Raw genomic sequence first — 7,324 nt, 5'->3', positions numbered from 1 at the left:
GGAAATGTTCAGGTTTGGCACCTGGGATGTCTTCACGAGTACCTCTCAGTCTTCATTCCCTCGTTGCCAGGATGGGGACAATGTTATCTTACAGGTTAGTAGTGAAGTTCAGCGGTGTGGCATGGATAGACTCAGCACCGGGCTGAGTCCCAGCTCTGCTGTGTGACCGTGGCAAACTGCTTCACCCCTCTGGGCTTCTGTGTTCTGCCTCCTCATCTGAACCATGCACCACGTTCCAGGGGGAGTTGTGAAATCAGGGCTAACCTACTGTGGGCAGAGAGCCCACAGTAAAAAATAGTGGCTAGTGTTGTCTTTCTGATGACAGAGTTGGGGAAGAAGCTTAGGAGTCCAGGAGGGAAGTGGACGTACGTGCATGTTCCTTGGGAGAGAGCGTTGCCTGCTGCAGCCTCAGGGTGAGAAGTGCATTCTATTCTCCTTGAGGTCCTTCTGAGATGTTAGCGCTGTCAGAACCCGAGCAGGTTCACGTTTAATCTGCGTGGGAGGGATGGGAAGGCAGGTGCCTCCCGAGGTCCTGGGAGCAGCAGCCTAGGGCACAGGTGTCTTTCCGTGCCGGTCCCTGCTCTGCGGGGCTTGAGCCGATTGACCCCTCCTAACCTCTGGGCCAGCCTCCCCACCCCTGTTGGGTCTGCTCTCAGGTTTTCCTCTTTCCTCCTAGCGTTCACCATCCTGGGGGAAATGACTTTCTAGAAATCGGACAGCAGGGAGGAAACTCAGGGGTCACCCAATCCGTTGCCAACCACAAGGCGGGTCTGCAAATCACCCTCCCAAACCCCAAACCCTCTACAGGAGTAGATGTTATCTCAGGTGAGACAGACACTCTGCTGGCTGACTCCCGTCCCCCCAGCCGTGCCGTGAGCCTGTCCCCTCCTGTTTGTCCTCTGGAGAAGGGGAGAGGAGCTGGCCGGTGCCTTACATCCAAATAACCCTCCCTGGTTAAGAAGGGTGTTATTAAACCACCCCTTCTCCAGGCTAAATAATCCCAGCGCTCTTCACCCTTTCCTCTCCGGTTGTGTTTTCCAAGTCTTTAATTATTTTCACTGCCCTTCTCTGTGGGCTGCAGCCCTATAATCATAGAATTTCAGAGCTGGAAGGTACCTGGAAGTTGCATGGAACAGAGCCAGGTGCAAGGCCTCGCCCCACCCAGGCCGGGGGCGGGAAGGAAGCCCAGCTGTCCCCTAGATAATTCCCCCTTCCTTAGTCTTCCTCCAACAGAGGATAAGCCCTGCTCGTTTTCCCTTAAAGCGATGCATTAAACAAAAACCTTGTCGAGCAGTTTTTGTGAGCTGTGCTCCTTGTGGACATTTTCACCATTGTTACCTCCTTAATCTCTCAACAGTCCTGCCAAGGAGCTATGATTAGTCTCATTTTGTAGGCCCAGAACCGGGCTCCAAGGGATTAAGTAACTTGCCCAGATTCACACACCAAGAAAGTTCCAAGCCTCCTCCGCCCAAACTCCCTCCGGCATGTTACTGGCACCCCAACCCGGCTGCACCCGCAGGCCCTTAGGGAGGCGCCCCTCTCATGAAGAGCCTGTCAACCCCCCCCCACCCCCCGCCCCCCGGGGGACCAGAGCTGGGCCGCAGCAGGAATCGGCCAGGATTTCATAGAGGACCAGAACCTACAGGATATATATTTATGTAAATAGGTTCGTTTCGAGGAATTGGCTCATGCCATCGTGGGGACTGGTAAATCCAAAATCCAGAGGGCGGGCTGGCAGGTTGGAGACTCAGGCTGGAGCTGAGGGTATGGTTTTGAGGCAGAATTTCCTGTTTCTCCAGGAAACTTCAGTTTTTACTCTTCAGGGCTTTCAACCGATTCAGTGAGGCCCAACCACATTATAGAGGATAATCTTCACTTAAAGTCAACTGGCTGTAGATATTAACCACGTCTACAAAGTCCCTTCACAGCAGCCCCTGGATCAGTGTTTGATTAAATAACTGGGTATTATAGCTTTGCCAAGTTGACACATGAAACTAATCATCACCCCCTCCTTTATGGGTGTTTATGGGGAGCCACGGGGAGAAGCCAGCCTGATCCAAAGGGCCTTTTCCACAGAGTCCCAGGCAAGTGCCAAGCGAGGGGACTTGGGGATGGCGGTCCCTCTGTGAACCTCTTCATTTTGAAGGTGTCCTAGGTCAGGGTCATGCCGCCAGATCCAGACGTCACCGCTTGCCCCTGGGGAGGCCCCTCCTTGCTTCTGCTTGAGAGCTACGGTTAAGGCTCAGTGTCTGTTCAGGGGGGCAGAAGGCCCTGGAAGGAGGAAAGAGGACGTTCTGGAGTAGGAGGAAGGGTAAGAACACTATTGCTTGAGCCCTGAGGACCCAGTCGGCCAAGGGCCCTTGAAGGAGGGGACAGTGTCGTATTTTCTCTGCGCCCAGGCTGAGACCATGGCTCACTGAGGGTGTGCTACGAGTGTCTGTTCCTTCCCCTTCCATTTCCCTCCCAGGTGGAGGCCTGAAACAGCCTAGGCAGGTAGAAATCAGTCCTGGTTTTAAAGTTGTTGTTATTGTTGCTGTCTATCTTGTTTTCCTCTTCCTTCTCCTTTTTTTTTTTTTTTTCAATTTGAGAGAGAGAGCGAGAGAGAGGGAGAGAGAGAGAATCCCAGTGCAGACCCTTCCTTGGGGCTCAGTGCCATGACCCTGGGATCACGACCTCAGCTGAAATCAAGAGTCAGACGCTCAATTGACTGAGCCACCCAGGGACTCCTAGAAAGTTCTTCTTTAAAAAAAAAAAATTTTAACATTTATTTTTGAGAGAGAGAGAGACAGAGCATGAGTGGGGAGGGGCAGAGAGAGAAGGAGACACAGAATCTGAAACAGGCTCCAGGCTCTGAGCTGTCAGCACAGAGCCTGACACGGGGCTCGAACTCACAAACTGTGAGATCATAACCTGAGCCGAAGTCGGACGCCCAACCGACTGAGCCACCCAGGCGCCCCTAGAAAGTTCTTCTTAATATACAATCTAAACCCCTCCAACTTCAGGATAAACCCCCTACTATAAGGCTAGCAGACATGAGAAAATGAGACTTGAGGAGTTTTCTATAAAGTTTTGAACCACCACAGCCTTCCCGCTGTTATCTACAGCTAGAGGCGCTCCCAAAGGACACAGATGCCGAGTGGCCAAAAGAACCACAGGACCGCCGGGGCTGGACCAGAGCTGCCCCCTCACGGATGCCATGGCCCCTCATCTCGGCCTTTGCTGAGCTGGAGGCTCAGTTCCTCATCTGCGGCTGAAACGTATAGACTAAGTTAGACTCAGAGGGAAAAACAGAGAGTATCTAAGTTAGACTGCAGTGAGCCTCCCCGGAGCTTGTCGCGGATGGCCGAAGGAGGTGGAGGCAGCTTTTCGTTCGCCAGTCTTTCGGAGGACGTTTCGAGACAGAGTCTCGCTCAGAGGCAGCGGCTCCCTCCCAACCCTGGGGTTTCAAGGAAGCCGGAGGAGTTTTAACTCCTCGTAAGGGGTTTCCTCTTTCATCTGAAGGTGACTGGTGATGGAGTCAGGTGCTACCAGGCCCCAGCTGTGGGTGGGGGAGGCTGCTCCACCCGTTGAACCCAGCGAGGCTTCTTAGGAGGGGAACGGCTTTGAGATGCCTCATGAAAGAAGGCCAGGAGGAAGCTTGGGGTTGGCTAGCAGGTGGGCGTGGGAGAAAGGGACTCGGTGGGGGCTGGCTGGGCCTGCCTCCTCTGAAGAGACGGACTTCACCCCAGCTCCATAAGGATGCTTCTCTGGAGGCCACACCTGCCAGCTTTGCTTCCTCCCAAACCTGCAAGGGCTAGAGGAGGGGCTGCAGCCGAATTCCACCCTCACCTGGTGTAGGGCGAGATGTTGCAGCAGGAGGGCTTTAAGCTAGGCTGGGGGGTGAACAGGATAAGACGGGAGATGACTGACTGAGGGGGCTCCCGGGATCCCTTTCTTCCCAGGCCTTTGAAAATGAAGAGCCCCCTTTGTAGCCAGCCCCCACTCCCAAGCCGCAGGGGTGGATGCATCGGCCTTTGGGGGCTTTTTTGCCAGTTTGCACGTGACACATAGGCCCTGCAGGTTATCAGGAAATGTGTTTTCTTGGGACTTGGGCAACTGGGTTCGGAGTTGCAGAGGGGTGGGACCTCGGGCAGGTGGGGTCGGGTGTGTTTAGGCCCTTTGGTGGGCACAGAGGGCAGAGCTGGAGCGAGGGGTCTGGGGGGGGGCGGTTCTGGAGGCGATCACTCCCCATGGAGGGTCCTCAGTGTCCATCCCAGACCTCAGCACTCGAGTGAGTAGAAATCCTTGCCTCTCTGGTTCAGCCCCACCGGCCGATGGGCTTGGGGAAGTGTGTGAAGGCTGCAACCAGTCCGGGAAGGACAACTCCTTCTTTGACTTCTTCCCCTGAGAATGTCTTTTCAGCCCCTGGATTCTGGGGACCCCCAGGAGACTCTACTGTCCACCCGGCATTTGCAGGGAACAGTCCCCCAAGGAAGGGGGGGGACTGGGACCCCTGCTCAGGGGGACCAAAAAGCCAGTCCCCCAGCATCGACTGAGAATTGAACCAAATAAATCTCCTTGGAGCCACGTCAAACGCTGCCTCGGGCTGGCCGGGGAGGGTGCCCCTGTGCACGGGGAGTGGGGAAGTGAGCCACACTCAGCCTGCTGGGAGGCGCAGGCCTCTCTCAGCGCGTCCTGGGCTTTCCTCCTCCGGGAAGCCCGAGCCACTCACACAGATGTCTCTCATTCGCCGTTCACACCGGATTCCAACAATTGACTCACTGGTCTGTTTTCTTAACAGACTGGCTGTAAGCTTCCCAACAGCGAGGTCTGGGACTCTCATTCATGTCTGTGTGATCAGTCCCTGTTCAGAGCCTGGCACATGGAAGGATTTTCAAGAAATCTGTGTGAATGAGTGAATAATTGGCGACATTGGGTGGTCCGAGCTAAATGCCTCTAGCAGGAGACACAGGGATGTTCCAGGAACTCAGGGGAGGGAGCCATCCCTGAGGACCAGCAGTAGAGGGAAAGGCTCGCGGAAGAGATAAATTAGCCTTGTCTTCCATTGCCTTGAAATCCCTTGAACCTGTCTTCCTCCCCCAGGACAATTGAGAGCGGCATTCTCCAGCATCCGTCTTTCTATCTTCCCTCCTGCAGTCAATTTATCTACTTCAATCACCCATCAATCCTCTGTGATATGCTGGAACTGGCTCATACTGGCTTGGGAGCCAATAGCGTGCCTCTGTTCCCAGAACACCTTGTGTTGGTAGTTTGGAATCGGCCAGGGTGGGAGAAACCGGCAAATGCCACAAATCAGTGCTTTGTCACCCTGGAGGAGCCAAGGCTAAAGTTTGTCAGTCCACTTACCTACCCACTTACCTACCCTCCTCCTTCCTTTCTTCCTTCCTCTTACCTTTCTGCTTCCCACCTATCTTCCTTCTTCCCCTTTCTTTTCAATTATTGTATCCAATGTGCCAACTATCTACTCATCCCTCCCACCTACCCATCCATCCACCGTCCGCCCATCCATCCATCCATCCAACCACCCACCCACCCATCCACAAGCATCTACTCTGTGTTGACCTGTTCCCAAGGCTCAAAATCTTTGCCTAGACTCCTAGAAGACAGGTCCCTGAGTTCTAAGGAATAGCAGACACCCACTAGCATGGCACGTCCAGTTCAGCCAACACTGATGTTGGATCCATAACCGGAACGCTTGGGTGCTCCTCTTCTCCTCCTTGCCCTCCCTGCTCGTTCTTCTCCATAGGCCGTTTCTCACAGGGTGGGGGAGTCACTATCAGGGGAAGAGGGACGGACGTGTCCCCACCCAACAGTCCTGTACTGCTCTTTCTCTACCTCTCCCTCCAAGCCTCAAGCAAAAGCCCAGGGGAATTGGGCCCGACTTTTTGAGAAACGGTTCTCCACCCCAGAAGGCCCAATGAGCTAGCTAACTTATCGGTGAGTAAAAACAAGAGGGGGTTTAGTAGGGCTTGGGAACAGAGACATCAGGTAAGAAGAAAGCCCCTCGTGAAGCCAGCTCTCTCCATCTCCAACACTACCCCCCACCTCTTCTTTTTAAAAACAAATATTTTTAACATTTATTTATTATTGAGAGACAGGGAGAGACAGAACATGAGCAGGGGAGGGGCCGAGAGACAGGGAGACACAGAATCTGAAGCAGTCCCCGGGCTCTGAGTTGTCAGCACAGAGCCCGACGCGGGGCTCGAACTCACAGACTGTGAGATCACGACCTGAGCCAAAGTCGGATGCCCAACTAATTGAGCCACCCAAGCGGCCCAACATTAAAAACTTTTTTTAAAAAAAAAGGATGAGTACATGTCAATAAATCTGCACCCTATTGGCTCCCAAGCCAGTATGATCTCGCACAAACCGCGAGATCATGACCTGAGCCGAGGTCGGACGCTCAACCGACGGAGCCACCCAGGCGCCCCTACCCCCCACCTCTTCTTAAGACCCTGGCTGCTTTGTGAAAAGCTTGTCTCTGCTCTTGCTCCCAGGGGCTGTTATTGCAAAGGATTAGCTGTTCAGCCTAGTGAGCCAAAGGGGCAGGGCCCCCAGAACTTGACCTGGATTGTAGGGAAAGAAAGGGAAACCCACTCCCTGCCACACAGCCCAGACCCTGCCACCCCCACCACACTCACCTGCCGCTAAGCCCCGTCCCGTCCAGCCTGGGCGAAGTACAGCCCTTTCCTCGATGGGGGTGTTGGCTTCCCAGGACCGTGGCAATGGGTTGCAGCCAGAGGTGACCCGAGAGCACGTCTTGGCAGGAGCTGAGGGTCCCCAGTGTTCCTGCAGGTGGTCAGAGAGAGAAGGCGGTGGCAGTCATCTTTCTCAGTTTGCTCCCTGAGGTCTGTATTTATATGACGGTCATACTCAAACAGCTCCCTTCTGAGACTGAGTTTCACCCCTCACTGGCCTCTTTTCGGAGGGTATTTTCTGTGGCCTGGCCCAGAAGGGGCAGGCAGATTTTTTTTTTTTTTTTTTTTTTTTCTGAGCCATACAGCAAAACTGCTGTGGAGACAGAGGAGGGTGAAGGGTTTGGGGCCTAGGGCCTCAGCCACCCGGCCTGCCGTTGCTTGCACCCCTCTCATTACTGTTACTCTTTTAGTCCAAACAGGTTCTAACCTGCTCTGGTAGCAATAACATAAGGGCCAACAAATACCATATGATTTCGTTCCTGTGTGGAGTTTAAGAAACAAAACAAACGAGCAAAGGAGGAAAAAAAAAAAAAAAAAGACAGAGACCAAGAAACAGACTCTTTTTTTTTTTTTTCAATGTTTATTTATTTTGGGGACAGAGAGACAGAGCATGAACGGGGGAGGGG

This window comes from Felis catus, chromosome D1 (assembly GCF_018350175.1).
Source record: "Felis catus isolate Fca126 chromosome D1, F.catus_Fca126_mat1.0, whole genome shotgun sequence".
Taxonomy (NCBI): domain Eukaryota; kingdom Metazoa; phylum Chordata; class Mammalia; order Carnivora; family Felidae; genus Felis; species Felis catus.
This window is presented reverse-complemented; position numbering follows the sequence as displayed.